The sequence below is a fragment of the Phyllobates terribilis genome, unplaced genomic scaffold (genome assembly GCF_046119375.1).
Source record: "Phyllobates terribilis strain yellow unplaced genomic scaffold, ASM4611937v1 Scaffold_2__4_contigs__length_985480577, whole genome shotgun sequence".
Taxonomy (NCBI): Eukaryota; Metazoa; Chordata; class Amphibia; order Anura; family Dendrobatidae; genus Phyllobates; species Phyllobates terribilis.
Genome location: NW_027362762.1, coordinates 579,647,126 through 579,665,760, shown reverse-complemented (window position 1 = coordinate 579,665,760; position 18,635 = coordinate 579,647,126). Strand labels below are relative to the sequence as shown.

Sequence of the window (18,635 nt, the reverse complement as noted above, 5' to 3'; positions counted from 1 at the left end):
TTCCTGCCTCCACTAGTTCGGGGACCGGTCTCCCCCTTTGGCCTGACCCCTCCACGCAGGTGGATTCGGGCGTGCGGTGGCGACTCGCCCGTCCGCACCCCTGGGATCCCTTCATTCCTCGTTCCTGGAGCCTTCTCCGCTCCTCTTCCTTCCTTCTCCCTCTTCCAGGCCTGGGCCTCTGTTACTAGGCCCGCCTCCGGAGCAGAGCTCATGCAGAGCCCCTGCTCCCTGCCACTTCTGCTCAGACTTCTCTGCACTGAACTAAGATGGTGCCCACCTTTTATACTCCCTTCTCAATGCACCCAGGAACTGCTTCCTCCCTGCTCCTGCACTACAGGGTTCCCCTTCCTCAGTGTTCCCTCCCCCCACTCCAGCCAGGGACAGGGACTGTCGTGCCCATCTCAGGGGCATATTGGTCGCCCTGCCCCACGGCAATGTGATGTAATGCATGCAGGTGTCGGGTCCTGATCCACACTCCATCCTTACCTGAGAGTGAGATATCACACCTCTGGGTGAGGTGCAATACGTCTGTAGCAACCGAGCCCTCAGGGTGCTACAGTTCCATTTATCTTCAGCCTAGGTGACGTATTGTGATACAGGGCCGTGATTTTGGCTATAAAAGGGTCCCCTAGACCCCTACCCCAAGCTTTTTAAGAGAATCATATATGGCGTGCCAGGAGACTCTATGGAATGCTTTCTCAGCATCCAACGAGAGTATCTAATTACAAATTTTTAACTGCATCTAGCCCAGGAAATACTTTGTGCCTAGTAGCAGTGTCTGCTAGTCAGCGGATTATCCCGGCTGTTAAGCAAGCTACACCACCTGTAGTTTAGACACTTAATTTTTTCAAAGGAAATGCTTCGGGACCATGGGATACTTAGTGAAGAGCATCAGGAGGCACCCCAAGGCATAGGGGCTGGGACTGGCAGTAGGATGCCTTGCGGTGGACAGCCGAGCTCGATCCTTATAAAAGCTTTTTAACTGCAGCAGCTTTAGTGGACGCTACTGGAGCTGGAATTACGCGGCTGCTGGCATGAGACTTGCCCTCCAATAGATCCTTGTAAATGGATTTAAAGTGTATTCATTCAAATTAGAGAGACAATTTAAATTAAAAAGCTTAGAGCTGCCTCCACCACAGGGGGCTCGCTCGACCCACCAGCGGACAGGCACCAGTATTGGGAGAGGGGGGCTGGCCATCAGGGTTCACCGCGGCTCTGGCACAAACCCGGCGACACGGAGGTGGCACGGGCAGGAGCGGACTGGCCGTGTCGGCTTCTCACTTTTTGGATTTTAGAAGGGCATGACATGCCTATATCTGTGTCTCCCCCTCCTTTTACTCCTCCACCTCTTTTATTTTCGCATGACTATATGTACTTGTCACTTTTCCATGTGTTAGTTATGTCTTCTGAGCAGTTTGTCAGCTTTTGGACACCTTTGAAGGTGTTTTCTATGTGTTTCTATGTGTTTTTGTTTGCCTGCCATTGGTTTTAACGGTGTTCGAAGGTGTTCGACGAACAGTTCGACGAACAGTTCGGCGAACACACGGGTGTTCGACGAACCGAACCGAACTCGAACACTACGGGGGTGGCTCAACACTAATGATGAGAGCGTGCACTGGTGTTTTTTCAGATTTGTGGCTGAGGAATGTGTGGATCCGGGAGGTATTTTTTACTTGGAGTCGGCATATTCCTCACCCTCATCCTCCTTCCTCCCACCATTCCGAGTAGTAATGAGCGAATTTGTTCAAAATCTGATCTTACAACTTAAATTCGACACGAATATGGAACATTCGGATTTGTGATCAGAAAGGTGAGCAAAATTTCTTAAATTTTGGAAAAATCGGCAACGTTCGGTGAGTAAATGCGGACACGTGATTGCGGGCAACTACAGCATTTTTAACTGTTTTGCTAGCATAGTGCTTGTGTATGAAGAGCGGGGGACCTGGTAAATGAGTGAGGGGGCTGGCGATAGCTTAGAACAGGTCAGATCAGTGGCACGCTTGTAATTTTTTTTTCTTCCTGTAGGCGGTAACTTTAACCACTTTCTGACGTGTGAACTAATAGTACGTCATTGTGACCTGGGCCGATTGGACCAATGACGTACTATTAGGTCATGGTCTTTAATGCGGCCCGCGACTAAAGTCGCGGTGATCGCATTAAATTTCCGGCGCCATCTTACCTCAGAGTAGATGGCGGACGGCATCCCGGGGGGGTGTCGCAGTCTCCCCGCACCCAAGATCGCTGTGATTGGCTGTTCAATTCTGAACAGCCAATCACAGCATTCTCACTGTTTCCGGCAATCCGATTGCCGGAAACCATGATGTGCAGCCTAGGATCGGTGCTCCTAAGAGCACCGATCCTAGCCTGTTCCTAGGAGATCCCAGCCCTGACCCCAAAGCGCTATGATCGGTGCGATCGCCAATCACATCGATCGCACCGATTGTAGCATGACCGCGCGGTGACAGGGCGGTTATGGGGCGGTGACCGGCTTGTGACCTGCCTGTAACTGCCCCATGACCCCCTGCAATGTTATGAAAGCCCCCAGACTGTTCTGATTGGAGCGATCGATGATGACATCGATGGCTCCAATCAGAGTACCTGAATACAGGTAACCAGGCGGTCACAGGGAGGTGTCACCTCGCTGTGGTGCATGCTCTGCCCCAGCCATGTCTGATTGGTGAAATCAATGTCACCAATCAGATGGCTGGGGCAGAGCATGCACCACAGGGGGTCAAAGGGAGGTGACACCTCCCTATGACCGCCCCATCACCTGTATTCAGGTACTGTGATTGGAGAGATCAATGTCATCATCGATCGCTCCAATCAGATTACCTGACCGGGAGGTGACTGGGTGGCCTGTCACCACCCTGTCACACCCTTGTGACTGCCCTGCAGAACTTCACACTTGGTGAGGATTTCTACAGAGCGGTCACATCTGATCTGTCTGTAGCTGGGTGTTGTAGTGCCACAGAATCTTCTGTGACACTACAAGACCGTCTTCTCACCTGTTCATGTCGCTGCTGCTGCTCTGGTCTTATGGATCTTCTGCTCCGGTGTCCTGGGTCTTCTGCTTCTGACCTGCTGCGGTTCCTGCTCCAGATCCTGCAGAAAAAAGAACAGAGAAGACTTTGGTAAGTCCATCTCTGTTCTCCCCTCATCCACCCCAATCCCCCCTCTTTTTACCCCCCTTCCCACCAGTATTTTTTTTTTTGTGCGTCCTGCAGCGGCCGAGCGCTGACCAGTGACTACGTAACCGATCAACGTCCGTGCTCGCTGCTTTTCAGGATTTTTTTAATTCTCTTGCTTCGGGTCTCCAGCTCCAGCTTCGGTCCTGGTTTCCTGCTTCGGGCTCCAGTTCCTGCTCCGGGGACTATCTCCTGCTCCGGGCGCCGACTCCTGCTCCTGGGTCTTCTGCGCCGGTCCTGCTGCTGATCCTGCTCCAGAGCCTGCTGCTAAAAGAAGAACAGAGAAGACTTTGGTAAGTCATCTCTGATCTCCCCTCATCCACCCCAATTCCCCTCTTCCCACTTCCCACACATCCGTGCGCACATGCAGCAGCCGAGCGTTGATCGGTGACATAGTTCACCGATCCACACTCATGCTCGCTGTTTGCACCACATACAGTAGTCCCTTTTTCCCTTTTTTTCAGAAAAAAAGTTCACACCAAGCACACTGACACATACACACTCTAAATAAACTACTGACACACACACACTCTAAATAAAGTACTGTAAGGCGGCGGTTTTCACACCGTGCAGTAACTGAGGCAGTGACCCAAGCAAGTCCAACATAAACAGCTTTATTCAGCAACTCACGGGTAAACAGAAAAGTCCTCCGGTTCGCAGCTGGGTTAACACGAGTCCTTAAACAACGGTTGATGTGGGCAACGGCCGCGGCGGGCCGTTCAGAGCCTGACGGGTGCAGAGCCATCCCAGGCGTGGGTTCAGCCACACTCAATCCTGCTGAGTTTTCCTGCTAAGCTCCTAGCAGGTTCCAATACAGAACAACACTAATCCTTAGTGCAGGGTTTTTAAAGGACCTGTGGCAAGAGCCACTGGAAAACCCAGGTTGGAGGGAGAAGGCCGCCCCACTGCCTTCCTGTAGCCTCCCCCAAGAAATGAAGGCCCTGTCGGGTTTTACTTAATCTGCCTTAGCCAGAAAGCCTGACCAGGTCAATGCTCACCTTCATTCCTGCATTGCAGCTGCAGGTGAGTTTGTATCAAAAGAATCTAGTCGGCACTCCGTACAGCTGGGGTGGTGCACGTGGAAAACAGTGTTTCTAGGAAAAGCAAATCCCAGCACTCACGTGTTGATCATTAATTTGTTTATTCCACAACTCACAAGACGTTTCAACCTGTCCAAGGCTTTTTTCAATTGTGGTTAAATGCATTCAGTCAAAATATATATAGACAAATCCACGGAAATGACACAATTCTCATTAACATAAAAAAGAAGACCAACAAACAATATATATAACAAAACTAAACAAAAAATTAATAATAATAATAAACATAAATTACAAATCACCCACAAGTAAATTTATATACCTAAATAATCTCTAAACAAATATAAATACATTAATCTCAAAATATGAATTCCATTTAATTATTCCCACATATACATATAATATATTTTAATACTTTCTCAAATATATATTTTTCAATAATGTTATATTGCTTTTATTAAATATGTTTAATATTTTATAATTTTTTAATTATTATTAATGTTTTAAGAATTTTTTTGCTTTTTAATTACTGCTCATTATATTTATATATACAGTCATGGCCAAAAGTATTGAGAATGAGACAAATAGTAATTTTTCCAAAGTTTACTGCTTAATTTTTTGTAATGGCTATTTGCATATACTCCTGAATGTCAAAGAGTGATCAGCTTAACAGCAATTACTGTACTTGCAAAGTCAATATTTGCCCAGAAAATGAACTTTAACCCCCAAAACACATTTCAACATCATTGCAGTCCTGCCTTAAAAGGAGCAGCTAACATTGTTTTAGTGATTGATCCATTAACACAGGTGTGGGTGTTGATGAGAACAGGGCTGGCGATCAATCAGTCATGATTAAGTAAGAATGACATCACTGGACACTTTAAAAGGAGGCTGGTTCTTGGTATCATTGTTTCTCTTCAGTTAACCATGGTTATCTGTAAAGAAACACGTGCAACCATCATAGCACTGCACAAAAATGGCCTAACAGGGAAGAGTATCGCAGCTACAAAGATGGCACCTCAGTCAACAATCTATCGCATCATCAAGAACTTCAAGGAGAGAGCATCCATTGTTGTCAAAAAGGCTCCAGAGCGCCCAAGAAAGACCAGCAAGCGCCAGGACCGTATCTTAAAACTGTTTCAGCTGCGGGATCGGACTACCAGCAGTGCCGAGCTCTCTCAGAAATGGCAGCAGGCTGGTGTGAGTGCTTCTGCACGCACTGTGAGGCGGAGACTCTTTGAGCAAGGGCTGGTTTCAAGGAAGGCAGCAAAGAAGCCACTTCTCTCCAGAAAAAACATCAGGGACCGACTGATATTCTGCAAAAGGTACAGGGAGTGGACTGCTGAGGACTGGGGCAAAGTCATTTTCTCTGATGAATCCCCTTTTCGATTGTTTGGGACATCTGGAAAACAGCTTATTCGGAGAAGAAGAGGTGAGCGCTACCACCAGTCTTGTCTCATGCCAACTGTAAAGCATCCTGAAACCATTCATGTGTGGGGTTGCTTCTCAGCCAAGGGAATCGGCTCACTCACAGTCTTGCCTAAAAACACAGCAATGAATAAAGAATGGTACCAGAATGTCCTCCAAGAGAAACTTCTCCCAACCGTCCAAGAGCAGTTTGGCGCCCAAAAATGCCTTTTCCAGCATGATGGGGCACCTTGCCATAAAGCAAAGGTGATAACAAAATGGCTCATGGAACAAAACATAGAGATTTTGGGTCCATGGCCTGGAAACTCCCCAGATCTTAATCCCATTGAGAACTTGTGGTCAATCATCAAGAGACGGGTGGACAAACAAAAACCAACAAATTCTGGCAAAATGCAAGCATTGATTATGCAAGAATGGACTGCTATCAGTCAGGATTTGGTCCAAAAGTTGATTGAGAGCATGCCAGGGAGAATTACAGAGGTCTTGAAGAAGAAGGGGCAACACTGCAAATATTGACTTGCTGCATTAACTCATTCTAACTGTCAATATAACCTATTGGTACTCATAATATGATTGCAATTATATTTCTGTATGTGATATAAACATCAGACAAACACTAATAAAAACCAGAGGCCAGCAGATCATGTGAAAATATAATTTTGGTGTCATTCTCAAAACTTTTGGCCATGACTGTACAGCTAATTCCTTATAAACAACCTGCATCAAATAATTGAATCTACCCTTTCTTTCACTTCCCCTTCCATTACACTTTAAGGAAAAAGGGCATTCAGTAGCCCAATTGAAATATCAAGTATTAGAACAAATAGATACACCTAGGAGGGGAGGTAGTATTAAAAAAATCCTTTTACGTAGAGAAGCTTTTTGGATTTACACCTTGGGGACTTTATATACAAATGGCTTGAGTCGAGAGTACGATGTTAGTGGTATTATGTGATTGGATAGTAATTAATACATACATCCTATCTTCTTTTCAGACATCACTGTTGCGATGAATTCTTGAAAAAAACAGTATGAGAACAAACAGGTTATATATTGCTCTTACTACTTCTTGCTGTAATAGAATTTGGAAAACAGAGATGAGAGGAGATGCAAGATAGACGGCTTCCTTATATTTTTGCGGTAATTCCCGGAGTAACAGATGGACATTAAGGCTATGTGCCCACGATGCAGAAATGCTCAGGATTTTTTCCTGAGCGTTTCTGCATCTCCCTGGCAGAAAAAAACGCATGCAGATTGTACATGTGTTTTCCTGCCAGGGACATTCGGAAATGGAGCGTTATTCACTGACATTTCCGCATGCGGATTGACAAGCGCTTTCCAAGCGATTTTAGCATCACTTGGAAAGTGCTTGTGACAACTAGGTCACACTATATATATCCATGCAAACGGCATGGATTTATATAGTGTAACCCGAGAGAGTGGTTAAAAATAAAAAAATAAATATATACTTACCCTCCGATGGCCCGCGCTGGCTTGCTTCGCTCGGTCCCGGCTGCCGGCAGCGGTGGTTTGAAAGACCTGCCGACGTCAGTGTCGCGTGACCCGTCACATGACTCTGACGTCAGCGCAGGTCCTTCAATCCACCGCGAAGTGCCGGGAAGCAAGGAGGAGCGCAGCGCGGGCCGCCGGAAGGTAAATATACATTTATTTTTTATTTTATTCTTTGTCGCGTTTGGAGAGCTCCTGTGTGCCTAAACATTGGAGCTCCCCCACAAATGACCCCATTTTGGAAACTAGGCCACCCAAGGCACCTATCTAGATGCATAGTGAGCACTTGGAACCCCCAGGTGCTTCACAAATTGATTCGTAAAAATGAAAAAGTGAAAAAAAAAACACTTTTTCATTTTTATGAATCAATTTGTGAAGCACCTGGGGTTCCAAGTGCTCACTATGCATCTAGATAGGTGCCATGGGGGGACTAGTTTCCAAAATGGGGTCACTTGTGGGGGAGCTCCAATGTTTAGGCACACAGGGGCTCCCCAAACGCAACATTGCGTCCGCTAACAATTTGAGCCGATTTTCCATTCAATTTGTTAGCGGACACCATGTCGCGTTTGGAGAGCCCCTGATGTGCCTAAACAGTGGAGCTCCCCCACAAGTGACCCCATTTTGGAAACTATACCCCTCAAGGATTTTATTAAGGGGTATAGTGAACATTTTGAATCCAGAGGTACGACACAGAATTTGATAACATTAGGTCATCATATTGAATAAGTTGTCATTAGTCTTGAGCACAAGTGCTCGCTACTTGAGTTTGCATGGGGTACTCAGGTATGCACCATGTACAGCATGAGCTCGAGTGACATGCTCGAAACCCTGCCCCGTATGTTTCACAGTTATTAGACACCCAAAAAAAAAACATGCGGGGATCGCTCGTGCATGGCAGGCAATCCCCGCAAAGTTTTTTTGGCCGTGAAGCATATGGGGCGGAGACTCGAGCATGTCGCTCAAATACCCACGATACTCAATGCATACCAGAGCACCCGATGCAAACTCAAGTAGCGAGCACTTGCGCTCAACACTAGTCGCCATATCGTCATCTTTTTTATTACTTTTGAAAAAAATCCCAACCCCATCACAACTCTAACCCCAAACCCAGCCCTAACCCTAGCCCTAACCCTAGCCCAACCCTAACCCGAGAGTTTATTTTTTACGCCATTCCTCGTGCGGTATAAGTGATTAGACGACCTTATTCTTCGGGTCGGTGAGACTACAGAGATACGAGAATCATATGGGGTTTTTATGACTGACAGCTGTCACACACTAAAAGACGCATTTTTTGTAAAATCTAGTTTTTGCATCGCCATATTTTGAGAGCTATAATTTTTCCAGATTTTGGCAGACAGTTATATGATGGCTTGTTTTTTGCGGGATGAGTTGACGTTGTTATTGGTGCCATTTTCAGGCACGTGACATTTTTTGATCGCTTTCTATTCTGATTTTTGGGAGGCAGAATAAACAAAAACCAACAATTCAGGAATTGTTTTTTTTGTTTTTTTTTATTCTGTTCCGCGTGTGGTAAAATTGATAAGGCAGATTTATTCTTCGGGTCAGTACGTTTACAGCGGTACCACATTTATATAGTTTTTCTATGTTTTGCACTTTTACATAATAAAAGCAATTTTATAGAAAAAAATATTTTTTAGCATAGCTTTATTCTGAGAGCTATAACTTTTTTATTTTTCGGCTGATGGAGCTGTATGGCAGATTGTTTTTTGCGGGACGAGATGACGTTTTCAGCGGTACCATTTTTATTTATATTCGTCTTTTTGATCGCTTGTTATTCCATTTTTTGTTTGGCGGTATGGTGATAAAGAATTGTTTTTTGCTTCGTTTTTTTTTTACCGTGTTCACTGAAGGGGTTAACTAGTGGGACAGTTTTAAAGGTCAGGTCGTTCTGGACGCGGCGATACCAAATATGTGTACTTTCAATGTTTTTTTGTTTTTTTTTTATAATAATATTTATTGATGGGTACATTATATTTTTATTTTTGGTGGATTATTTTTTTTATTTATTTTTTTATATTTTTACAACTTTTTTTTTTTTTTTCACTTTCTGACAGTTTTTATACTTTTTTACTTTGTCCCACTATGAGACTTTCACTTTTTTTATTCTGATCGCCTGCATGGCATAGGGATGGAACACCATCCCTGTGTCATGCAGGCTGTCAGCGCTGGACAGGGAGAAGATAGTTTGGAGATGCACTGTGCATGTCCAAAAAATCTTCCTGCTGTCTGGTGACCCGGATGTTGTCATGACGACATCGGGTCATCATGGCAACATCCTGGAAGCCACGGCAGACAGCGCTGGAGTCCGGAAGAGGAGGTGAGCATCTGCGATCACCTCCTTTTGCCACCGCAATGCTGCGATCGACTGCGATCGACTTCGATCGCAGCATTGCGGGGGTTAATGTGCTGGGAGCGGTGCGGGACCGCTCCCTGCACATTTTCACAGCTGACACCCGGTACTATCAGCTGACACCCGGCGGCAATCGCGCCCGCACAGCCTGTGTGCGCGCGCGATCGCGATGACGTACTAATACGGGTCTGGCTCTTAAGTCCCAGGGCACAGACGCGTATTAGTACGTCTAATGTTGTTAAGGCATTAATTCATTTATAGGACATCTACCAATTATCTGCTATCATTGCTTTTCAGAGAGGGAGGGCTTGGCTTCTATCTGTATATATATGCTTTTGCATGGGCAGATATTTTAGGGGTCTCGTGCACACACACCCACACTGCACGTTTTCTGACACGCTGTCCTGGCCAACCGCTTCAGAGGTTTTTTGTCACACTCACTAACGGAATGGAACACGGTTTTCCATGATATTTTTCATGTACAGTTTAAATACTTGCGTTAATTGTTTTGTTGAAAGTGTTCTCATCTTTTCATTTTATGTTTGCAGTTTGCACATCATGGACGACGGGCAGTGTGCTATTGTGGTTTCTGCATTGCTGGTTGAGGAAGCTCGGCGTCAAGATGAGGCAAGGGAGCTACAGAGGCGTTCCAAACGAAAGCGTCGCATGTGGACCAGAGAGTGGCTGCAGAAGAGGTCTGAATTGTCCCACATGCAACTTGTAAGAGAGCTTCAGTAGAAGAATCCTCATGATTTCCGCAACTATCTAAGGATGTCAGAGGAATCATTTAAAGTGTTACTGGAAAGAGTTATGCCACGTATTCAACGGAAGGATACAGCGATGCGTGCTGCCATTCCGGCAGATGAAAGATTGGCAGTCACGCTGAGATTCCTGGCCACCGGACGCTCACTCCAAGACTTGCATTTTTCTGCAGCCATTTCAAGGCCCATGCTCAGCGTTCTAATTCTGGAGACATGTAATGCGATTTTCCACAGTCTACGTAGTTACATACAGTTTCCCAACACGGAGGAGGAATGGAAAAAGATTGTCTCTGATTTTGAGCAGCTGTGGCAGTTCCCTAACTGTGGTGGGGCTTTGGACGGGAAACATGTCCGAATCACTCAGCCACCAAATAGCGGATCCTATTTTTATAATTATAAGGGCTATTTCAGCTTCATCATTATGGCCCTTGTTAACGCCAATTACGAATTTATAAATGTAGATGTTGGCATGAACGGCAGGGTGTCTGATGGTGGTGTTTTAGAGCACACACTTTTTGGAGATCGATTGGACAACTGTGACCTACCCTTGCCTTCCAACTCAGAGACTACAGGTAACCTTAATTTTGTTTTTGTCGGCGATGAAGCCTTCCCACTTCATCCCAATCTTATTAAACCGTTCCCCCAAAAAAGTCTTACACAGGAAAGAAGAATTTTCAATTATCGCTTGTCAAGGGCACGTCGTGTTGTAGAAAATACCTTTGGTATCATGGCCAACCGCTTCAGAGTTTTTCATACGCCAATTAACATGAAGCTTACATCAATAGACTCTGTTGTTTTGGCCTGTTGCACGCTTCACAACTTTCTTCGTCGACGTAATGCAATTACGTACTGTCCGCCTGGCTTCGTGGACTCTGTGGAATTAGCCAATGGGGAAGTAGAGCTCGGTGAATGGCGTGCAAACGATCCTGCAATTGCAGGCCTTCAACCAGTGGGATATGGCAGAAACAGCCATGATGCGAAGACCTGCCGCGACAACTACTGCCAGTATTTTAACAGTCCTGGTGCTGTTACTTGGCAGCAACAGAACTTATAGTGGGCAACTACTGACATTTATACACTACTTTCAGTTTTGTACTGATTTGTCTAATAAACTGCGTTTTACTTTGGAAAAGCTTTATTTCTCATTGTTTCAGTAGTAAGGGCCCGTATATACATACATGTACTCCAGGGGCATACATAGGAATCATGGGACCCCGTAGCAGAAGTTCTAATTGGGGACCCCCCCCAAAAAAAAATTAAAATAATTGTTGGGGGCACAGAAGAGCAGATCTCACAACTTTCCAGCCTTTGCATAGCAATTTTCTTTCTTGCTGAACTCCTAGATTCCTCTTTCATAGCCCCATAAAATGTGATGCCAACAAAAGTGTCCCCCTTAACACAGTATGATACCGCGATGGTGAATTCCTCCTCTTTAGCCTCCACATGCACAGTGTAATGACCCTACTGTCAGGGCTGTGGAGTCGGAGTGGGAGTAGGAATAAAATGGACCGACTCCTAAAATATATAATAAATTGGGTACAGTAGTTCAATGCAGTTTGTGTGGAATATTTTTTCCATAAGAATTTGGGAAAGTTATGAAATGTCCTATAAATGTTCTATTCCTGATTGGGTCTGGACTATTAGTGAAGATGAATCTGTGCTGCAGTAAATTTATCACTTACACATGAGCCGTGTAAGAGGGAGTCGGTGTCATGGAAATGGAGGAGTCGGAGGTTTGGCTTACTGACTCCACAGCCCTGCCTACTGTACCCCACCTCAACTCCCAGGGCAAAGTATGGTGACCCCAACACAGTATAATCCACCAACTGTGACCCACTGCCTTCCATGCAGTATAGTGGGCCTACATACAGTATAATGGCCCCCACACCTATCCACACTCCACTGAGTGTAATGCACTCTCCATGGTCCTCCATACAGTATAATGCACTCGCTATGGTCCTCCACACAGTATAATGCACTCCCCATGATCCTCCAAACAGTATAATGCACTCGCTATGGTCCTCCACACAGTATAATGCACTCCCCATGGTCCTCCATATAGTATAATGCACTCCCCATGGTCCTCCACGCAGTATAATGAAGCCCCCCATAGGGTAAAAGGCAGCCCCCACCATAGGGTAAAAGGAAGCCCCCAGCATAGGGTAAAAGGCAGCCCCAGTCCTCCAGTATTATCAGTACTCACTGATTTACAAAAATAAATAAAGATATACATACTTACCGCTCCTCGTTCCCCGCTGCTTCAGTCTCTGCAGCGCGTGTCTCTCAACACCACAGCAGCTGCCAGCTCCACTGTCTGACACAGCGTGGCACGTCATCACGCCACTGAGTCAGAAGCAGAGGAGCAATGATGGGAGATGGAGTGTCACATGACGTTCCCTCCTCCATCATTGCTTTCAACCAGGGCCGACTCCAGGTTTTCGTGGGTCCCGGGAGAAAGAGTCTCAGTGGCCCCTTTAATATATACACCATTCATGATGCACAGATACGGCGGAGAAATGTAGGTATACAACACAGGGCCCAGCCTGCCCCTCATCCTTCACATATGCAGACATGCACGTAGACACACAAACACAGTATGCAGACACGCACATACACAGATACGTACATATTTGAACATGACGCGCCCCCTGGGCGGTGTGTGCGGGGAACACGGAGCCGGGCTTTTGTAGGATGGGGGGGTTGTAGTCACCGTGGCGGCGACCCGGTCCGTGCCCAAGGTGGTCAAACCAGTGGCAGTATATTTGTTTATAGGTGTTTATTATTAATCGTCCGCTCCGAAGTTTGATTAATCGCTGCCCACCGGCACTGTATTCAGGAATAGCCGCGCGCAGTGTGCTGTGCGGCTGTGTCTTGTAGTAATGACGCAGCAGGTGCGACACAAGCACAATTAAAGGTGCAGTGTCGCCCCTGCCGTCATTACTACAAGACACAGCAGCACAGCGCGCGGCCATGTCTGAACACAGTGGCGGTGGGCGGCGGCAATCAAACAGCGGAGCGGGGGGTGCAGAAGGGGGGCGAGTGCTATGGGGTCCGGCGGCTCACGGGCCCCATAGCAGTTGAGTGGTCTGTACGCCACTGGTGTACTCATATGTATACAGATACATCCATATACACATCCATATTCAGATACATAAAAATCTACACCCATATACACACATATATACAGATACCTACATATACACATACATAGTCACAGACACACAAGTATGCATACCTATCTAAAAATATAGATATATATCCATACTTAAAACCACCAACAGACCAGGCTTCCCGTGTGACCGGAGACTCTGTATCAATAATGCGTCATTTGTAAAACGCAACAGCGTCTCCAGTCTGACGGAGATACTTATAATTCAGGCCGCTGCCTTCGCGCGCGCAGTAGCGTCCTCTAATAGGCCGCGTGCGGCCATTATGGAGACGTTGATGCATCGTGGGCGTTCTTTACGGCGATGATGCGTCGTGGGCATGGTTTACGACGTAGTTGCGGCCTAGCTTATCAGGAGAGGTGGCAATATGGCAGCCAGGAGAAGGGCAACTCCATGGGGGGATGCAGAGTTGCACTACCTCATTGCACAGCTGGATGCCAGGGACTATGAGTGCCTTGAGCACTCAGAGCATCCAGTGCTCCATAAACAGGCGGTGCTGCAGAGGATCAGTCGGAGCCTGGCCCAAAGATTCGGGGTTCAGTGGTCCACTACCCAGATCCGAAAGAAGCTGGCGGATCTGAGGTACAGATCGAGTGACCACATCACCAGCATCCGGTCACAGACCCAGTCCCATCGTGGTGAGTGGTGTTAATCAGGGGTGTACATATGAATCATGGGGCCGCAAAGCAGAAGTTCTAATTGGGCCCCCCTCCAAAAAAAAATGTAAATAATTGTCGGGGTCACAGACGAGCAGATCTCACAACTTTCCAGCCTTTACATAGTAATTTTCCTCTTGCTGAAGTCCTAGATTCCTTTTACATTGCCCCATAAAGTATGATGCCAATAAAAGTGCCCCCAAACACAGTATGATACCCCCATGGTGAATTCCTCCACATGCACAGTATGATGACACTAATGTACCCCACCTCAACTCCCAGGGCAAAGCATGCTGACCCCAACTGTCAGGGCCGGCGTCAGCACCCGGCGTACCCGGGTAAGTGCCGGGGCCCTGGACCATCACAGGGGCCCACTCGTTATCGTGGCCCGGGCCTCTTCCCCGGCATCTGTGCAGGGCCGCCGATGCTGTCTGAGCCCTGCCTTCCTTCATGCAGCAGCAGCAGCAGTTTCCGGTCGTTGTGTTGCTGCCGCTCCGCCAATCAGGCCCCGTGCTGTCACTTTCCAGACATGGCCGCGCGCTGCATGCTGTGCGCTGCGTGTCGTGCGTTGCGTGCTGTGCGCTGTGTGCTTTGCGGCTGTGTTTGGTAGTAATGACACGGCATGGGGTACACTGCGCCTTTAATTTTGCTTGTGTGTCGCAACTGCCACGTCATTACTACCAGACGCTGCCGCACAGCGCGCGGCCATGTCTGGAAAGTGACTGCACGGGGCCTGATTGGCGGAGCAGCAGCACACTGACCGCACACTGCTGCTGCTGCATGAAGGAGACAGGGCTTGAACAGCAGCTGCGGCCCTGTACAGATGCCGGCGAAGCGGCCCGGGCCCCGATAACGAGTGTGTGTGTGTGCGTGTGTGTGTGCGTTCCGCCGCTGCGGAACAGACCACTGAAACTGATGGTATGTGTGCAGCTAGGTGATGTGACTCCCCACAGGAGAAGCATAGCTTCAGGGCAGCGTATGTAGATGATGGTGGTGTTTGTGCGCGGGAGCGGCAGTAACGACACAGAGTCCGTGCTATGCAGTCCAGGGTCTTTACTCACAGTTGTTAGGCTGTGTGCCCACGTAGCGTTTTTCAAGCATTTATGCTGCAGTAATCCGCCCCCCATGGTCCTCAATGACAAGCCGCACTGTCAATGCCCATGCTGCGGATATTTCCACAGCGTTTATGCTGCGCTCAAAAATCCACAGCATGTTCATTAATTTTGTGGAAGTCGCCATTGACTTGCATTTAGACGCATATAATTCGTGTCAGTACATTTGTACACGCGGATTATATGCGTTTCAATGAGCGGATGGTACCCAGGTCTGGAGGAGAGAAGACTCTCCTCCAGACCTGGGTACCATTGTACCTGTGAAAAAATGAATAAAATAACAAATAAAGATTATATTTACCTTCCGGCGGCCCCCGCAGCGCTTCTCCTCCTTTGCCGGCACATCGCGTTGCTCTGTAGGACCTGCGCTGACATCACAGTCATGTGACGGCAGGTCCTAGTGCAGTGTCCCGCGATCAGCTGGCAGCCAGGATAGGAGCGCGGCAAGACTGCGGGGGCCATCGGGGGGTAAGTATAGTTTTTTTTTTATTTATTAAGCCGCTCCGCAGCTTGATTGCCACCGCCGACACGATCTTCGGGCATGGCCGCGCGCAGTGCGCTATAAGGCTGTGTCTGTTAGTAATGACGACAGGGGCGACAAGCACAATTAAAGGCGCAGTGTCACCCCTGCCGTGTCATTACTACAACACACAGCCACACAGCGCACTGCGCGCGGCAATGCCGGAAGACAGTGCCTGTGGGTGGCAATCAAGCTGCGGAGCTAGGAGTGCAGGAGGGGGGCGAATACTATGGGCCCTCCCAGCTCACGGGCCCCATAGCAGTCGCGTGGTCTGCCGCCATTGGCGGTACGCCACAGGTGTTAACATAGGTTAGCACAGTATATGGCGGCACATTGGTTACAACTGTAATTACAGTGCAGTACCTTTGGTATGTAATAACTTATTTTTTCTCCAGCACCTGCAGACCCAGAGCCCCAGCAGGAGTCACCTGGTGACCCAGAAGCCCAGCAGGAGTCACCTGGTGACGCAGAGCCGCAGCAGGATTCACCTACAGCCTCGTCACCTACAGGCTCACCAGCTTCCCTCCGTGATATGGGTGCAGCTTTGTCTTCCGGTAATTCTTTCACATAAAATAAGGTGCATATGACTTGGAAAGTATAGGGCTGTCATGTACTATGAAGTATTGTATCTTTCCCTAGCCGGTGATGCCAGAGGATCCGGTCGGTCCTTATGCTCATCATCACCCGAGCAAACTGAAAACCGTAAGTGTTAAATAACAAACATGTACCTGTTAATTAGATGAATGTACAGAATTATTAGTCTTAAGTTTAACCATTCCCTCCGTAGAAATCCCTACATTAGACGACCTCGTGGCGTCACACAGGACGATGATGGCGTCACACCGGAGGATGATATCCCAATTGGCAGAAACAGTCAGACAGCATGAAGTGTTGTTGGCAACGTACGTGGCGGCCCAACAGCGGCGCGGCAGCCACTAATTTTTTTGTTTTTTGTTGTTATTTGTATTTTGTTATAAAAAAATGTTCAAGTTTATATCCGCTGTTGTGTACGCTTTGTTAAAAACAAATCACATGTTTCATCACTCACACCCATTATATCTATGCATCTGTATAGATGCACCCAGCAGGGGTGGATTAAGAGTAGCCAGGGCCAAGGGCATTTTAGAAGGTGTGGACCCCCCCAGGTACCCGATGTATCACGTGACATGTCACATGACCCCCTTTGATAGATCATGTGATAGGTCAAGTGAGCAGCACACAGATGTTCTGATCACATCTATAGACAGAGAATGACGAAAAAAAGGACACATACCATGATCTCTGGTGAGGTTGAATAAGTGTGGTGTCACAGTTCATGCATGCGCAGGTGCGAACTCCAGCGCCACACTCCTCCAGCCAGTTCGAGGATGCGCTGCAAGGGAGAGGGGAAAATTGAGTAGGAGTGTTTTTTGTTTTTTTTTGTATGGATGGAAGAACAGCAGAACAGGCAGGATGGGGAATATATACCAGGATGGGGAAGCATATAGCAGGATGGGGGAATATATACCAGCAGGGCTGTGGAGTTAGAGTAGGTGCTTATTTTAGTGGAATCGGTATAAAATTTACTGACTCGTCAAATATATAATAAATTGGGTACAATAGTTCAATGCAGTTTGTGGGGAATATTTTTTCATAAGAATTTTGGAAAGTTATGAAATGTCCTATAAATGTCTGTCCTATTCCTGATCTAAGGGTCCGGACTTTTAGCTGAGATGAATCTGTGCTACAGGAAAGTTATCACTTACACATGAGCCATGTATGAGGGAGTCGGAGTCATGGAAATTGAGGAGTCGGAGTCGGCGGTTTGGCTTACCGACTCCACAGCCCTGTATAGCAGGATGGGAGAGCATATACCAGGATGGGGGGGGGTTCTGGGAGCATGTACCAGAATGGGGAACTAGGATGGTGGAGCATATACCAGGATGGCGAGAGAGCATATACCAGGATGGGGAGAGAGCATATACCAGGATGGGGAGAGAGCATGTACCAGGATGGGGGAGCATTCGGTTTTAGTCATGGGGTCTGGCCCGGTGCAGTTTCAGTCATTACTTTGAGTATACAGAGCAACCGCTGTAATCCTGGCCCTGACTGACAGCCGGACTCAATGTAGAGCCAGTGTCAGTCAATGCTGGGGGCTCGGTTACAGCGGACGCTCTGTATACACAGAGCGGTGACCGAACCGGCACTGCCCCCATGACTGTAACCGAATGCTGGCAAGGAGAATAAAGTTCATTTTCTCCTCACGGCACTCAGCTGCTGGGAAGTGTAATAACGCTTTTAACCTGCAGGTTAATAGCGTTATTTCTGATCAAAGGATCCCTTTAATTTTGTAGCACAATACTTCAATGAAATGGTGCCAGAGTCAGTGCATGCACATACCACGCTATCCGGCGCTATTTTATTGAAGACACTGTATATCAGAATTCGCAGACACAGTGTCTTAAAAAAAAAATGGCCCAAGAAATGTACCACTAAAAATGCTCGTGACCCAGGTGTAGAACAGATTCAAAAGCTAGTATGATATACTGTGATACAGACATTGGACGTTATATATGTAGCGCCCCGAGGGTTTGGTCGCTACAGAGCTATTGCATCTCACCCAGAGGTGTGATATCTCACTTCCAGGTAAGGATGGAGTATGGCTCAGGACCCTAACACCCACATGCACTACACCACATTTCCGGGGGACAGGGCGACAATGCTCCCACTAGTGAGCACAACTGTCCCTGATCCCTGGCTGGAGTAGGGAGAGGGAACACCTAGAAAGGGGGAACCCGGTAGTGTGTGGGTGGGGAGAGTAGATCCTGGGTGCACCTCAAAGACTTGTGTCATTACTGTCGCCTCGCACCACCATAACCCCCACCATCTACACTCATGCTGCCCTGA

General features: G+C 47.4%; 1 pseudogene; it reads left to right on the top strand.

Moving 5' to 3' along the window:
* The first annotated feature begins 10,199 nt into the window (after positions 1-10,199).
* On the top strand, positions 10,200-16,688 carry LOC141246538 (uncharacterized; annotated as a pseudogene).
* The last annotated feature ends 1,947 nt before the right edge of the window (positions 16,689-18,635 follow it).